The sequence below is a fragment of the Choloepus didactylus genome, chromosome 21 (genome assembly GCF_015220235.1).
Source record: "Choloepus didactylus isolate mChoDid1 chromosome 21, mChoDid1.pri, whole genome shotgun sequence".
Taxonomy (NCBI): Eukaryota; Metazoa; Chordata; class Mammalia; order Pilosa; family Megalonychidae; genus Choloepus; species Choloepus didactylus.
The window spans coordinates 45,183,924-45,202,614 of NC_051327.1; the positions used below are offsets into that span (position 1 = coordinate 45,183,924).

At 35.8% G+C, this 18,691-nt stretch overlaps 1 pseudogene; it reads right to left on the bottom strand.

Annotated features, from left to right (window-relative positions):
- Positions 1–5,445: 5,445 nt before the first annotated feature.
- On the bottom strand, positions 5,446–18,555 carry LOC119517262 (annotated as a pseudogene).
- Between the last annotated feature and the right edge of the window lie 136 nt (positions 18,556–18,691).

Here is an 18,691-nt window from a genome sequence, read left to right on the forward strand (position 1 = left end):
TGTGAACAATTGAATGTACACTTTGTTTTGTATGACTGCATGGTATGTGAATGTATGTCAATGAAATGAATAAAAAAAAAGAAATGAGCTAGCAAGGTACAAAAGTCATGAAAGAACCTTAAGTACATATTGCTAAGTGAAAGAAACCAGTCTTAAAAGTAAAAAAAAAAAAAAAAAAAAAAAACTGCATGATTTCAAATATATAACATTGTGAAGAGGAAAAACTATAGACAGAGTAAAAGTTTAAGTGGGACTCGGGTAAGAGGAAGGGATGAATGGATGGCACACAGGGAATTTTAAATCAATGAAACTATTTTATATGATACTGGTATGGTGGATACAAGATATTTAGCATTTTAAAAACCCATAGAATTGTAAAACATGAAGAGCGAACATGAAAGTAAACTATGCACTTTAGTTAATAATAATGTTCCTGATTGTAACAAAACTACCACACTGCTTTAGGATAATAATATGAGGAACTGTTGGAGGGTAGAGAGGACAGATGAGAACACTCTGCACTTTCTGTGAAATAGTCTGTGAAGCAAATTCTGCTGTTAAAAAATAGTCTCTAAAAAGAGTTTAAATTAAAAAAAATTTTGTGAAAAACAACACTGACCATAATATAGACATTATGTCTTCTAATGAAATAAAGCTATTTAGCTTTTTATTATAAACTTTTCTAGCAAAAGGAATACACTATTTCAGAACTGTTTCTAAACAGGTATCTCATACAATGTACAATTCTTGCAACATTTCAGTATCATTTTTTGTGGTTCTGTTCACATCAGGGTTTCAAAATTTCAGTCAAACTTTCAGTCAAAGTTTCAGTCAAACTGTTCCTTAGTTTCCTGGTATAGCTGCTCTTTCAAATTGACAAAAATAATCTCTATTTGGAAAGAAGAGTTGTGACTTAGGAACAAGGATGTGCTCACTTATGCCTAAAAATATCTGACCAAAAACTGATTCAACGTATAAAGCAAAAATGGATGTCAAGTTAACTTTCAAGAACTTCCATTAACCCCCACCTTTTTTATTTCCTAAAAGTAGAAACCAAATGGTGAGAATAAGTAAGACTCCTAGATTTTCCGTTCATTCAAATAATTGTGGAATAATGGTATATTTAACTCTCAAGTTAATAAGTCTCTTCGTATCTCAGTTCAATTATCATTTCCTCAAGGAAAAATTGCTTGACTCACCTATCCTTGCTGGGGCCTCTCTTTCATATCACTTATGGAGTTATCATATAATATTTATTGTGGTGATATTTGATTACTTTGCAAATCTACCACTAGGCTGGTGCCATCATTCACATAAAGGCAGATGGATCTATTTGCCCACCCAATTGTATCACCAGTCCAAAAAGTACTATCAGAACATGTAATTTACTTACAGAATATTTATCAAATATACAGTAACTCAAGAAATGAGTAAAAGTAGCAATAATTTCTGCTATTAGCTTATTAGGTACTGGGCATTTATATAAATGTTGTTCATATATTAACTCAGTTAATCCCTATAGCTACCACCGAAAAGAGAAAAGACACAAATTACCAATATAATGAATGAAAAAAAGGGATATCACAATAGTCCCTGCAAACAAGAAAAGGTAATAAGAAAATATTATAAACAAATTTTATTGATAAATTTGATAGTTTAGATGAAATGTGTGATTTCTTAAAGTTGATCACACTAGAAGAATAGATAACATGAATAGCCCTACATATATTTAAAAGTTTAATTAGTCCTTGAAATCTTTCCACATGGACAAGCACTCTCCATCTTCCTTCAGTCCTGCAGTATATGCCAACATATTGGGAAGCAGCAGAACAACACCATAGAAGAAATCTGGGCTCTAGGATTACCTTGTGGGAAAAGCGCACCCACAAATTCTCATCAGCTAAATTCTGCATGGTTATATCCAAGGATGAAGCTTTTCCCATTGTTAAGCTATTCTGTTTCTGAATTCCTTTTACTACACCACAATATCCCGTACTGTAACTAGTACAGTTTCTCTCCGCAGCACGATCACATCACTGATAAGTTGATCTTTCCTTTACAGACTCCTTTTTTTCCCCCCTTCCGCATATAGGACAGTATCTATATTTTTGAGAATATTTAGCTTGGTATCCTTGGACATTGTGGCCAAGGGAATTGCCAAGAGAATGGAAGTTCACTAATGATGAATACTGCAAAGAAAGCTAGCTGTGCAGTGCAAAAGTATTAGGAGGCATTATTTTCATTTACAACAAAATTTACTAACATTTTAGGTCCCACAGTTATATACAAAGGTCAGTGAAAGCCAGGTTTCTGAGAAAAATTTGTTCGTATCCTGGAGTCCATGTTGGTGGGATGGTCATGCCCAAGTTGCCCACCGCTGAGATCACATAGATGATGAAGAATAAGCCAAATATTGGAACCTGTAGGTGAGGGCAGTCTGTGATCCCTGTTAGGATAGATTCATTCAGAACTGTCAGATTGAATTTTTCCACCCAGTTCTATCAGGAACCTGTTCTGATAGGGATATTAGCATTGCCAATAGCTTTCATGTAGCATCACCTGATAGATTTTTAGTATAAAAACCAGTATGAATAATATGACTGAACATTTTCCAATTTAGGATTTTGAAAATAAACTTAAATCCTACAAATACACACACACAACCATACACACTCATAAACATATACATACATGCATACATATTCATAGACATGCATGCATGCATGCATCTATATTTATATACAATTGGTGACAGATTGATAGATGGATAGATAGAATGATAGATAGAATGATAGATAGATAGATAGATAGATAGATAGATAGATAGATAGATAGATAGATATAGACAAACAATAGATAGACTTTCTATCTTTACTTCTGCCAGCAAACTTCTCCAAAGAAATTCTTCAGAAATTCTTCAGAACCTTTATCCAACTTGTGGTCTTCCCTAAGGAATGTGGACTTCCCAATCACCAGACATGAGTCAATTCCTAAAATAAACTCTCCTCTCTTTCTCCCACATGTGTTGTACCTGTCAAGTGTGTTAACTGTTTCAGCATGAATCACCTGTATGCATAAGGACTTTCATGGAACTGTTCTGAAATATGGGTTCCAGGTGTTTCAGCATATTTTATGTTAGTGTGTATACAACAAAGAAAAAGCTTTATGAATAGTACAATTATCATCTAGAAACTTAATATTGATATGTTAGCATAGTTTTCATCTTTGCTTCATTTGTCTATTTTCTGTCTTCCTCTCTCTCCTTCCCTCTCTCTCTCTCTCTCCATTTATCTATCATCTATTATATTTGTATGTGCATATATATATTTCTAGGAATGTATGTGTATATTTGTTATATTTGTGAGTGTGCATCCTTGTGTCTTTGGGGGTGTTTAATTTGGAAAAAAATGTTCAATCTCTCATTATCATGGAGGATGTTAGCTGTAGATTTTCCACAGATGCCCTTTCATTTTGAGGAAATTCCATTTTGATATTAGCTAACTGGAATGTTTTATCATAAAGAATATTAGCTATTGCCAAATGATTTTTCTGCGTTCACTGAAATGGTCTTATGGTTATCTTTTTTTATGCTTGTTAATATAAAGAATGACATTAATTGATGTTTAAATGATAGACTAAATTTGTATTCCAGAAACCAACCCATATTGTTCACAGAGTATTATCTGTATCACATTTTAGCAGATTGAATTTGCTAAAATATTTAAATTGTTTGTATTTATTTTCATGAGGTTATTCTCTGTTGTTTTATTTTCTTGTAAAATATCTTCAAATACTTCAGGTATCAGCAGAAAGGTATTATAATAAACTAAATTAGGAAATGTTCTTTCCTATTGTTTTGTTGAAGAGGTTTTTTTTTTTTTTAATTGTCATTATTTTCCTTATAGGCCTCAGATAATTTTGTACTGTAATAATCTGTGCCTTGAGAATGTGTTTGCATGTATATGTGTGTTTCAAAGACTTTAAAATACAACTTCTATTTCTTTTATTAGACATAGGGCTACCATGGTTTTGTACTTCTTTTTGTATGAGCTATGATAGTATATTTCTTTTTAGGTTATAATCATTTCATCTAAGCTGCTATATTTATTTGCCTTAAATATGTTTACAATACTCGATATTCTTTTCATGTTTGTGAAATCTTTAGTGAGGTTACTCTTCTCTTTCATGAAAATGGAAATTCTCCCTTTTTTTGGTCAGTATGACTAGAGTCTATCAACTTTATTGATTGTTTAAATGTCTTCATTTGTTTGCATTGATTGTTTTTTTATTTCTGTGTCATTTTTATCACCTCTGATCATTATTGCTTCCTTTATTCTACTTAATTTGAGTTTCATTTGGCCTTTATCTAGTTTATTTTAGATGTAAGCACAGGAATTAATTTCAGACTTTAATTATTACAATATATGAATTTTTGCCATAAATTTTCTTTAGTGATATCCCACAACTTTTATATGCTGTTTAATATTCATTCAGAAAATATAATTTATGATTTCCATATTGATTCATTTTTTTGACACACTGGTTATTTTAAGTGTGTTATTTGGTTCACAAATATATGGATGTTTACAAGAAATCTTTGGCTATTGACTTGTAATCTAATTCCACTCTAGTCAAAGAATAATATGTGTATAACTTAAAACCTATTAAATTTACTTAGTCTTTGTTTTATGTACCAGCATTTCAAATAACTCAGTAAATGTTCTGCATGCACTTATAAACAGACTATGTGTTCTGCTGTTGTTGAGTAGAGTGTTCTATAAATTTTGATTATATCAAGTTGGTTAATATCACTGGGCAACTCCACTGAAATCTTTCTGAGTTGCTGACTGTTTTCTCTCTCTTGTCAAGAGAGAGGTACTGGAATTTCTGTTTGTCATTTTGGGCATCTATTTAACCTTGCAGTTCTCTCAGATTTCATATTTATGTCTTTGGAAGCTCTGCTATTAGAAGCATGTGCATTTAGTATTATGTCTTCTTCAATAATATAACACTTTATTATTATGAAATGTCCTCTTTTTTCCCTATAATGTTCTTTCTCTGAAATAAAATTAATCTGACATTAATATACCCATTCAAGCTTTCTGTTTACTGATATTAGCATGACATATATTTTCCACTCTTTAAAAAACATATCTGTGGTCCTTTTACTTAAATTGTGTCTTGTAGGCAACATACAGTTGGGTCTTGCTGTTTTAAATCCAATTTGACAATATTTACCTTTTTTCTGACTATCTGGAGCATACATATGTATATTATATATATAATATATATATTTATATTTATATAATTTATATAATATATATCTATATTTTAGTAAACAGGTGAGCCTGATGTCTTTTAATGACATTAACAGTACATCTTATGAAGACCTGCAAATTAAAGAACTACTGATTTAAATTTAGTGATTATGAAACAAGTATGTATTCATAGTTTCAGCTTCTTTTTCCTTCCTCTCCCATCAGGTGCTCCATACATTTTAAGTTTCTGTGTGGAGAGCTTTGGTCCTGGTTTCTTTTTCTCTACCTTTCCCTTTTCTTCCAGTCCCATGTTTTCTCTTTCAATTAAGGTAATTAAGATATTAACACCTCCTCTGGAGCTCCACTGCAGTTCTGGACATAAGAAACCAATCAAATCGAAACTGAGGAGTGATGAATAAATTGTTGCAATTCTTCATAAACATTTTCCTTGTCAAATGCAAGTTTGTGAAGCATACGAATGAGAAAATGATCTTCTTCAGTATAGATTTTTCCTTTAGTACTATATGATATTCTCAGCTGATGAAAAGTTGCTCCATACTGTCCCATCTTTGTGTCATGTGCTTTTTTTTTTTTTTTTTTTTTTAATATTCATTTTATTGAGATATATTCACATACCACACAGTCATACAAAACAAATCGTACATTCGATTGTTCACAGTATCATTACATAGTTATACATTCATCACCAAAATCATTCCCCGACACCCTCATTACCACACACACACAAAAATAACCAGAATAATAATTAAAGTGAAAAAGAGCAACTAAAGTAAAAAACAACACTGGGTGCCCTTGTCTGTCTGTCTGTTTGTTTGTTTCCTTCCCTAGGTGGAACATTTTCAATACATCACCACGTCACTTTTTTTTTTTTTTTTTTTTTTTTTTAAATCATCATTTTATTGAGATATATTCACATACCACGCAGTCATACAAAACAAATTGTACTTTCGATTGTTTACAGTACCATTACATAGTTGTACATTCATCACCTAAATCAATCCCTGACACCTTCATTAGCACACACACAAAAATAACAAGAATAATAATTAGAGTGAAAAAGAGCAATTGAAGTAAAAAAGAACACTGGGTACCTTTGTCTGTCTGTTTCCCTCCCCTACATTTCTTTTTTTTTAATCATCATTTTATTGAGATATATTCACATACCACGCAGTCATACAAAACAAATTGTACTTTCGATTGTTTACAGTACCATTACATAGTTGTACATTCATCACCTAAATCAATCCCTGACACCTTCATTAGCACACACACAAAAATAACAAGAATAATAATTAGAGTGAAAAAGAGCAATTGAAGTAAAAAAGAACACTGGGTACCTTTGTCTGTTTGTTTGCTTCCCCTACTTTTCTACACATCCATCCATAAACTAGACAAAGTGGAGTTTGGTCCTTATGGCATTCCCAATCCCACTGTCACCCCTCATAAGCTACATTTTTATACAACTGTCTTCGAGATTCATGGGTTCTGGGTTGTAGTTTGATAGTTTCAGGTATCCACCACCAGCTACCCCAATTCTTTAGAACCTAAAAAGGGTTGTCTAAAGTGTGCATAAGAGTGCCCACCAGAGTGACCTCTCGGCTCCTTTTGGAATCTCTCTGCCACTGAAGCTTATTTCATTTCCTTTCTCATCCCCCTTTTGGTCAAGAAGATGTTCTCCGTCCCACGGTGCCAGGTCTACATTCCTCCCTGGGAGTCATATTCCACGTTGCCAGGGAGATTCACTTCCCTGGGTGTCTGATCCCACGTAGGGGGGAGGGCAGTGATTTCACCTTTCAAGTTGGCTTAGCCAGAGAGAGAGGGCCACATCTGAGCAACAAAGAGGCATTCAGGAGGAGACTCTTAGGCACAAATACAGGGAGGCCTAGCCTCTCCTTTGCAGCAACCGTCTTCCCAAGGGTAAAACTTATGGTAGAGGGCTCAACCCATCAAACCACCAGTCCCCTATGTCTGTGGTCATGTTAGCAACCATGGAGGTGGGGTAGGCGAATACCCCTGCATTCTCCACAGGCTCCTCAAGGGGGCACTACATCTTTTTTTTTTTTTTTTTCCCCTTGTTTGTCTTTTTTCTTTTTTCTTTTTTTTTTTTTTTAACTTTCCCTTCTTTTTTCAAATCACCTGTATGAAAAAAAAAGTTAAAAAGAAAACAAACATACAATAAAAGAGCATTTCAAAGAGACCATAGCAAGGGAGTAAGAAAAAGACAACTAACCTAAGATAACTGCTTAACTTCCAACATGTTCCTACTTTACCCCAAGAAAGTTACATAATATAGCAACATTTCAGTGAACTTGTTCCTACTACAACCATCAGAAATTAACAGACCATAGTCATTTCTGGGCATCCCCAGAACGTTAAATAGCTTATCTGTTCTTCCTGGATTATTGTTCCCCCTTCCTTAATTGCTCTCTACTGCTAGTTCCCCTACATTCTACATTATAAACCATTTGTTTTACATTTTTCAAAGTTCACATTAGTGGTAGCATATAATATTTCTCTTTTTGTGCCTGGCTTATTTCGCTCAGCATTATGTCTTCAAGGTTCATCCATGTTGTCATATGTTTCACCAGATCGTTCCTTCTTACTGCCGCGTAGTATTCCATCGTGTGTATATACCACATTTTATTTATCCACTCATCTGTTGAAGGACATTTGGGTTGTTTCCATCTCTTGGCAATTGTGAATAATGCTGCTATGAACATTGGCGTGCAGATATCTGTTCGTGTCACTGCTTTCCGATCTTCCGGGTATATACCGAGGAGTGCAATCGCTGGATCGAATGGTAGCTCTATATCTAGTTTTCTAAGGAACTGCCAGACTGACTTCCAGAGTGGCTGAACCATTATACAGTCCCACCAACAATGAATAAGAGTTCCAATTTCTCCACATCCCCTCCAGCATTTGTAGTTTCCTGTTTGTTTAATGGCAGCCATTCTAACCGGTGTTAGATGGTATCTCATTGTGGTCTTAATTTGCATCTCTCTAATAGCTAGTGAAGCTGAACATTTTTTCATGTGTTTCTTGGTCATTTGTATTTCCTCTTCAGAGAACTGTCTTTTCATATCTTTTGCCCATTTTATAATTGGGCTGTCTGTACTATTGTCATTGAGTTGTAGGATTTCTTTGTATATGCAAGATATCAGTCTTTTGTCAGATACATGGTTTCCAAAAATTTTTTCCCATTGAGTTGGCTGCCTCTTTACCTTTTTGAGAAATTCCTTTGAGGTGCAGAAACTTCTAAGCTTGAGGAGTTCCCATTTATCTATTTTCTCTTTTGTTGCTTGTGCTTTGGGTGTAAAGTCTAGGAAGTGGCCTCCTAATACAAGGTCTTGAAGATGTTTTCCTACATTATCTTCTAGGAGTTTTATGGTACTTTCTTTTATATTGAGATCTTTGGTCCATTTTGAGTTAATTTTTGTGTAGGGGGTGAGGTAGGGGTCCTCCTTCATTCTTTTGGATATGGATATCCAACTCTCCCAGCCCCATTTGTTGAAAAGACCATTATGGCTCAGTTCGGTGACTTTGGGGGCCTTATCAAAGATCAGTCGGCCATAGATCTGAGGGTCTATCTCTGAATTCTCAATTCGATTCCATTGATCTATATGTCTATCTTTGTGCCAGTACCATGCTGTCTTGGCAACTGTGGCTTTATAATAAACTTCAAAGTCAGGGAGTGTAAGTCCTCCCACTTCGTTTTTCTTTTTTAGAGTGTCTTTAGCAATTCGAGGCATCTTCCCTTTCCAAATAAATTTGATAACTAGCTTTTCCAAGTCTGCAAAGTAGGTTGTTGGAATTTTGATTGGGATTGCATTGAATCTGTAGATGAGTTTGGGTAGAATTGACATCTTAATGACATTTAGCCTTCCTATCCATGAACATGGAATATTTTTCCATCTTTTAAGGTCCCCTTCTATTTCTTTTAGTAGAGTTATGTAGTTTTCTTTGTATAGGTCTTTTACATCTTTGGTTAAGTTTATTCCTAGGTACTTGATTTTTTTAGTTGCTATTGAAAATGGTATCTTTTTCTTGAGTGTCTCTTCAGTTTGTTCATTTCTAGCATATAGAAACATTACTGACTTATGTGCATTAATCTTGTATCCCGCTACTTTGCTAAATTTGTTTATTAGCTCTAGTAGGTGTATCGTTGATTTCTCAGGGTTTTCTAGATATAAGATCATATCATCTGCAAACAATGACAGTTTTACTTCTTCTTTTCCAATTTGGATGCCTTTTATTTCTTTGTCTTGCCGGATTGCCCTGGCTAGCACTTCCAGCACAATGTTGAATAACAGTGGTGACAGCGGGCATCCTTGTCTTGTTCCTGATCTTAGAGGGAAGGCTTTCAGTCTCTCACCATTGAGTACTATGCTGGCTGTGGGTTTTTCATATATGCTCTTTATCATGTTGAGGAAGTTTCCTTCAATTCCTACCTTTTGAAGTGTTTTTATCAAAAAGGGATGTTGGATTTTGTCAAATGCTTTTTCAGCATCTATTGAGATGATCAATTGATTTTTCCCTTTCGAGTTTTTAATGTGTTGTAATACATTGATTGTTTTTCTGATGTTGAACCATCCTTGCATGCCTGGAATGAACCCCACTTGGTCATGGTGTATGATTTTTTTAATGTGTCTTTGGATTCGATTTGCAAGTATTTTGTTGAGGATTTTTGCATCTATATTCATTAGGGAGATTGGCCGGTAGTTTTCCTTTTTTGTAGCATCTTTGCCTGGTTTTGGTATTAGATTGATGTTAGCTTCATAAAATGAGTTAGGTAGTGTTCCATTTTTTTCAATGTTTTGAAAGAGTTTGAGTAATATTGGTGTCAGTTCTTTCTGGAAAGTTTGGTAGAATTCCCCTGTGAAGCCATCTGGCCCTGGGCATTTATTTGTGGGAAGATTTTTGATGACTGATTGGATCTCTTTGCTTGTGATGGGTTGGTTGAGGTCTTCTATTTCTTCTCTGGTCAGTCTAGGTTGTTCATATGTTTCCAGGAAATTGTCCATTTCTTCTACATTATCCAGTTTGTTGCCATACAGTTGTTCATAATATCCTCTTATAATTTTTTTAATTTCTTCAGGATCTGCAGTTATGTCACCTTTTTCATTCATTATTTTGTTTATATGGGTCTTCTCTCTTTTTGATTTTGTCAGTCTAGCTAGGGGCTTGTCAATCTTGTTGATCTTCTCAAAGAACCAACTTTTGGTGATATTTATCCTTTCTATTGTTTTTTTGTTCTCTATGTCATTTATTTCTGCTTTAATCCTTGTTATTTCTTTTCTTCTACTTGGTTTAGGATTGGTTTGCTGTTCATTTTCTAGCTTCTTCAGTTGATCCATTAGTTCTTTGATTTTGGCTCTTTCTTCCTTTTTAATATATGCGTTTAGTGCTATAAATTTCCCCCTTAGCACTGCTTTTGCTGCATCCCATAGGTTTTGGTATGTTGTGTTCTCATTTTCATTCGTCTCTATATATTTAGCAATTTCTCTTGCTATTTCTTCTTTAACCCACTGATTGTTTAGGAGTGTGTTGTTTAACCTCCAGGTATTTGTGAATTTTCTAAGTCTCTGATGGTTATTGACTTCTAATTGTATTCCATTGTGGTCAGAGAATGTGCTTTGAATGATTTCAATCTTTTTAAATTTATTGAGGCTTGTTTTATGTCCCAGCATATGATCTATTCTGGAGAAAGTTCCGTGAGCACTAGAAAAGTATGTGTATCCTGGTGATTTGGGATGTAATGTCCTGTAGATGTCTGTTAAATCTAATTCATTTATCAGATTGTTTAGGTTTTCAATTTCCTTATTGGTCTTCTGTCTGGTTGATCTATCTATAGGAGAGAGTGATGTGTTGAAGTCTCCCACAATTATTGTGGAAACATCAATTGCTTCCTTTAGTTTTGCCAGTGTTTCTCTCATGTATTTTGTGGCACCTTGATTGGGTGCATAGACATTTACGATTGTTATTTCTTCTTGCTGAATTGCCCCTTTTATTAGTATGTAGTGGCCTTCTTTGTCTCTCAAAACATCCCTGCATTTGAAGTCTATTTTATCTGAGATTAATATTGCTACACCTGCTTTCTTTTGGCTGTAGCTTGCATGAAATATTTTTTTCCATCCTTTCACTTTCAATTTCTTTGTGTCCCTGTGTCTAAGATGAGTCTCTTGTATGCAACATATTGATGGTTCATTTTTTTTGATCCATTCTGCGAATCTATATCTTTTAATTGGGGAGTTTAATCCATTTACATTCAACGTTAAAACCGTGAAGGCATTTCTTGAATCGGCCATCTTATCCTTTGGATTATGTTTGCCATATTTTTCCCTCTCTCTATTAATATCCTTTATTGTACCCATACCGAATCTCTTTAGTACTGAACCTTTCTCCAAGTCTCTCTGTCCTGTCTTTGTTTCTCTGTCTGTAGGGCTCCCTTTAGTATCTCCAGTAGGGCAGGTCTCTTGTTAGCAAATTCTCTCAGCATTTCTTTGTCTGTGAAAAATTTAAGCTCTCCCTCAAATTTGAAGGAGAGCTTTGCTGGATAAAGTATTCTTGGCTGGAAATTCCTCTCTCTCAGAATTTTAAATATATCTGGCCATTGCCTTCTCGCCTCCATGGTGGCTGCTGAGTAGTCACTACTTAGTCTTATGCTGTTTCCTTTGTATGTGGTGAATTGCTTTTCTCTTGCTGCTTTCAGAACTTGCTCCTTCTCTTCTATGTTTGACAGTGTGATCAGTATATGTCTCGGAGTGGGTTTTTTTGGATTTATTCTATTTGGAGTTCGCTGAGCATTTATGATTTGTGTATTTATGTTGTTTAGAAGATTTGGGAAGTTTTCCCCAACAATTTCTTTGAATACTCTTCCTAGACCTTTACCCTTTTCTTCCCCTTCTGGGACACCAATGAGTCTTATATTCGGACGCTTCATATTATCTATCATATCCCTGAGGTCCATTTCGAGTTTTTCAATTTTTTTCCCCATTCTTTCTTTTATGCTTTCATTTTCCATTCTGTCATCTTCCAGGTCACTGATTCGTTGTTCAACTTCCTCTAGTCTTGTACTATGAGTGTCCAGAATCTTTTTAATTTGGTCAACAGTTTCTTTAATTTCCATAAGATCATCCATTTTTTTATTTAGTCTTGCAATGTCTTCTTTATGCTCTTCTAGGGTCTTCTTGATTTCCTTCATATCCCGTACTAGGGTCTCATTGTTCATCTTTAGTTCTTTGAGTAGCTGCTCTAGGTGTGTCTCTTCTGGTCTTTTGATTTGGGTGCTTGGGCTTGGGTTATCCATATCGTCTGGTTTTTTCATATGCTTTATAATTTTCTGTTGTTTTTGGCCTCGTGGCATTTGCTGTCCTTGATAGGGTTCTTTTAGGGTTTGTAGACCAGTTGAAGTCCTTATCTCTAATTTATCAGATCTACAGCTTCGTGGAGTACACTTTCTCTAACTAACCAGCAGGTGGCGTCCACGAGCCACCTGTTCTCCACAAGCCAGATCTCCCCTGCTTAGCCTTTTTGGTGAGTGGGGGAGTGAGTCTTGTGGGGCCCAATTGGTGTCCCAAGCTTGCGTGTGTAGTTGGTGTTGCCTGCCCTGTATGTGGGGCGTGTTTCTGGGCAGTCGGGGAGGGGGGGTGGCCCTAACAATCAAATCTCCCTGATGATCCTAGAGTTTTAAAGCTACTGCAATAGTCTAATCCTTCAGTTCAGTCCTGCCACAGTTTGTCTCTGCCACTGACCCACAAGTCTTTGGTATTGGCGTATGGCTCCTGAGACTTACAAGTGGGCCCCTCTTCCAGGCTGTGCACCCCGGGTCCTCTGTTGAGGGATGACTGTGCTATGTCACAGGTGAGTGCCGTCCCCCCAGGGCAGTTCTGGGCTGCTGGGCTGTGTTGGGAGGCTCCCAGTCTGCTCAAATGATGGCTGAATGGGGCTCTGTTAATTCACACTGCTCCCCCTTCCCAGCTCTGGGACATTCAGCTGAGGTTGCAGGGAAGGCTAATGTCCACGCCCAGTTTTGTGGTGTGTGCCTGTTATTTGAAGCACTTCCGTCACACTGGGTTGTCTGGGGCAGCTCTGGGCTATGGGGCTGGCGATGGGCAGGAGTGTTTCCTGTCCACCAGGATGGTGGCTGTGAGCGGACACCCCCCTTTTCTTGGGAAGTTGTGTTGTTTAGTGAATTTTCTCAGCCACTGGATTATTGCCTTTTGTCTCAGAGCTCTCTTATTTCTGCTCTTGACTTGACGTGCCCAAATTTCAATTCTTTGAAGCTTTCTGTATTGAGCTTCTTAGAGTAATTGTTTTAGAAAAAGCAAAAAGGATTTAAAAAAAAAAAAAAAAAAAAAAAAACGGCCCTCCTCAGAGATCTAATGGGTTATTGAAATGCTAATAGACAAAGCAACCAGGGCCATTAAGGAAAGGTGCCCTGGGCAGAGAGATCAGCCTTGCTTCGGGATTTGCATATGCGCCTCAAGGCCTGATCTCCGCCCTTCCCCTTTCTGTGTTCACCAGAACTCCAAAAATCCTCTGCTTTTACTTTGGAGCTTCTCGTGTTGTTTTCCTTCTATGCCCGTCTCCTCTCTGCTGGGCTGGCTGCTCTCAGAGTCTCTGGTGTCTGGCCTCAGTCTATCTATGGTTGGAGTTTGAATCAGTAGAATGAGTTTCCGATGAGAGCAGCCACTGCAATTCTCCCTTCTCCTTCCTGGAGCTGACAGCCCCTCCTCCCCCGGGACTGAGCCTGGCAGGGAGGGGCGCGGGTCCCCTGGCCGCAAAAACTTACAGATTTCGGTGATCTCAGCAGTTCCACGTTTTCATGAGTGTTGTATGAAGTATGCCCAAAGACAGATTGCTCTGTGGTGTCCAGTCCACGCAGTTCCTGGCTTTTTACCTACTTTCCTGGAGGAGTAACTAAAACATACAGCTCACCAGTCTGCCATCTTGCCCCCGCACATCTCATGTGCTTTTTTGATACTAATTCTTCTCTGAATTCTTGCTTCTCCTCTTTCATTCTGAGCCATAATCTTCTCTATGTCCTGGAGTTCCTTGCATCTTTCCCAGAACACAGCTGAATATTCAATGACTTTCACAGAGTTTTTCCTTCCACTTCTCTTGAATATTTTCTATATCATCATGACCCCACTTCTCATTAGCTTTGATAAACTGGTTAAAATCCTCTTTTATTCCAATTGGTAAATCCCTGTGTTAACAGCTTCTTTTTTTTTCTCTAAGTCTTCATTAAGGGTTCACCTTCATCAATTTTAAGCTGCTCTTCTGTTTGTGCCTGTGCTGCATTTGGTAGGCCAGGATTTTGAGGCACCTTATATCCATGAGTTTTTCTGTAATATAGTAATTCAGATAAATGTGGAGGAAGAACTGGAAATTCTGAACATTGGTTTGTTTGGGGGGTTGAGGAGACTTAGGTGCTTTTGGTTCATTGATGCAAAGAGCTTCCCTGAAATTGTGCATCAACAGCATAGCTGGCTTTTCTTTCTCCTTTAGGTGGTTCAATCCACCTTGTGAATGCAATCTTTTATTTTTCTCTGTAGTCTTTTCCTTCCAAGTTATAAACACTCAACTCTGTATCCACTGTAAAGTTTCCAAGTAAGTTTTTACGCATTTGGGGACCTTTTCATTCATCTCTGCAGTCTTATTTGCACCTCTTTTCAAAACACCATCAATATCCTCATCAGTAATCTCACTTTCCTTTGAAGCAAATACATTGTTGCACCCTGTCGCATCATTTGAAGCATTTCATCTTTCCCAATTTTGTTCACATTCTGATCTGCAAGTCTTACTTGTTGAATGACTATTGAATTCAGTCTGAGTACATCTCAGCATGTTCCACTATTCTGTTTTCTACAGTATTGCCAGTGACAAAGCAGAAAACTCTGTCTTGGTTTGTCTGATTCTCTGTGCTCTGCCCATAGCCTGAAGATCTACTTGCAGATCAAATCTGAATCATACAAAATCACTATATCAGCAGTAGCAAGATCAATGACAAGATCTCCAGCACACTTGCTTGACTTAAAAAGAAATGATGCTGCACTGATATGAATTAATTATAATATGTAAACTCAGATAGGAAATATAGGTTACCAGGATATAGAATGAGGTTAAAGAATGAGGAATGGTTGCTTATTATGAGCAGAATGTTTAACTAGGTTCAACTTAAGTGTTTGGAAATGAACAGAGGTGAAGGTATTACATTGTTGTGAGAATAACTAACAGTGCTGAATGGTGTGTGTATGTGGTGGACAGGAGTATCTCAGAGTCATGTATGTCACCAAAAGGAAAGTTGGAGGTTAAAAGACGGGAATGTATAAAAGTGAATCTTGTGCTGGACAATGTCTGTGATTAACTGTACAAATATTAGAAATCACTTTCATGAACTAGAACAAATGTATGACACTATAACTAGAAGTTAATAATAGAGGGGTATATAGGGGGAAAATATACCTATTACAAACTGTGTACTACAGTTAGTAGTATTTTAACATTCTTTCATCAACAGTAACAAATGTACTGTACCAATACAATGAGTCAATAATTGAGGGTGGGTGGTTAGGGTATGGGAGGATTTGAATTTCCTTTTTTGTTTTTATTTCTTTTTGGAGTAATGAAAATGTTCTAAAAATTAAAAAAAAAATTTGTCATGATGGATGCACAGCTGTGTGATGGTAATGTGGGCAATTGATTGTACACTTTGGATGATTCTATGGTATGTGAACAATCTCAATAAAATTGAATTAAAAAAAAGAATTGGTTCAAACCTAAAGAACAGAGATAAAAAAAAAACCTGTGCTGTTTGTTTCATTGTACACATTGATAGACTCTTGTCTCTCATCATGGGGTGTCTGTCCATCCAATCTGCGATATTCATAATTTCTCCACAGGCAATAATCTTCCAAAATGTCCCATACCCTTGTCATCTGACTGAAGACTAGTGCTCCTGAACCTTGTTCTTTGGGTTTAGGGAGCAGCTTATCTAATACCACCATTTTGCCACTGTTTCATAATCACTAAAACCCTCAGTGGCTCCCCAGCTCTAGGATACTAGCCATCATTACAAGTCTTCATAAGATGTACTGTACAATGCTCAACTATTATGTCATTAGAAGACATCATGTCCATCTGCTAACTAAAGTAGAATATATATATTTATATGGTCCAAATAGCCACAAAAAAGGTAAATAAAAAAACAAACAATACAACTAAAGTGACTTGTAGATTGATTAGCTAACTAGTAAAATAAATTTAAAATTAATTTTTATTCCACCATCAGAAAGAAAAAAACAGCTCAAAGTAGATATAGTCAATGGCTGGTTGTAAGCTAATATTCTGTTTAGTAAAGTGTCTTATTTCTACTGTCCCTATTCTGACTACTATATCCCATCAAGAAAGTAAAAACGAATTTCTCTTTAGAGCTCTATATATCTAAATATGTAGCAAGTTCTTCCATTTTTTCCCTATATGTTCCCTGAAAGGAATGCAATTCAAACTTTAGTACAAAACTGAGTTAACTAGAATCAACTACATCAAATTTAAATGCCAAAGTACATATTGTTAATTACATAGTTGAGATTTCTGATTACAGTTTCTAAAATATTTTGTATGTGAAGAGAAAAAAAACTCTTTACTCTTACTTGAGGAACTGAATTGATAACTCAATTTAAGTATGCTCTGAATATTAATCAGTTGGATTCTTCTATTAGTTCTTGAATTATTCTTGAAGTCCACAGGGGATGTCCCAAGGATAAAACACCTTAATTCTCTTCTAGGATATGAAAGAACAAGTTTTTTTTTTTTTTTTTTTCCTTTAGAAAATATGTGAATGTTTCTGGAATAATGGACTACATGATAAAAAATAAATACAAGAATGAACTTTGACCTCTGATAAAAAAGTTATCCATTGTAGAAAAAAGTATATGACCTAGGATTGGAAAATTAATCTACTTGTACAGGACATATAACATAATCATAACATAATCATCCTATTCATGATATACTTATATCAGCCTATATTGCAGTAACTATGCCCTTCCCTCAAATATCATGTTTACTTAATATTACTTATATAACATTACAAATATGATCTATAATTAACTTTGATGATGTTACAAATTCACAAAAAAAGCCTTTTTTCCTACATTCAATATAAGAGGAGGAAATTTTATCAAAACTCTGAAGATATTTTATGCAAAAATATAGTATATTATGTTATTGTAAACATTACACATATAGTGAGAGTAAATGATCATTTTTATTTCCTTTCTCAGTATAGTTTCAAAGTGGACTAGATAGACAAGCAAATTTAACAACGTCAAATGAGTTCCTTCTAGTGGGAATCACATTTTGCCCTGAACTGCAGACCTCCTACTCTGGTTTCTTCCTCATTTTTTGCATGGTCTGAATGGTGGGTAACCTGGGTGTGGTGGTTAAGTTCATTTGTCACCTTGGCCAGGTTATGGTGTCCAGTTGTCTGGTCAAGCAAACACTGGCCTAAGTGTTATTGTGTGGATATTTCATGGACTTCAGTCATCAGTAAGTTGATCGCATCTATGGCTGATTACATCTACAGTCACCTGAAGAGATTGCAGGCAGCAATGAGAGAAGTCTTATTCAACCAGTTGAAGGTCTTAAAAGAAGAAGTGGTAATCTCAGCAGTCAGAAGAAAGAACTTCCATCTCTATTTCAGCCAGCTGCTTCTCCTGGGAAATTCATCAAAAACCTTGATCGGAATTCCCAGATTGCAGCCTGCTCAACAGAATTTGTACTTGCTCATTCCCATGGTAATGTGAGAAAATTCTTATAAAAATCTCGGATTATTTACATATGTATGTATATGTGTGTGTGTATATATATATAAAAAGTATGGTATATGGTCAAGACTATCTATATGTACACACACACAAACACACACACACACACAAATAAAACATAATTAAAGGGACAGGAATAAAAAATGATCACAAAATTTTTAATCTTGGTTTCTATCTTTCTGTTTTGTTGCATGTATTGTTACCCATCCTTATCTCTCTTGAAAACAGTATTTTTTTTAATAAAGTCTTTCTCTAGTTTTTTTTTTTTTTTTTAAATCTTTGCACAACAGTGTTTTTCTATGATGAATTATGTTTCCTGTGTTTCCTGATGTGGCAAAATTTCTCAAGTTGGGTTCACAAGAGTATGTACCTTATTTTGATTAGGATCCTTTGTTAGCATTGATTTGATAATCTTACTTGGAGGAAGTGAAAAGAGATAATCCCATGGTTTAGTCTATGCTGTATTTCTAGTGAGAGTGGGGTATAATATGTACTATTTTGTAAATTTGACATGTACTGCATATAGTTGCTCCATGTGCCTACTTAAATTTCCCCATGTACTTTTTGTTTTATAGTCTTTAT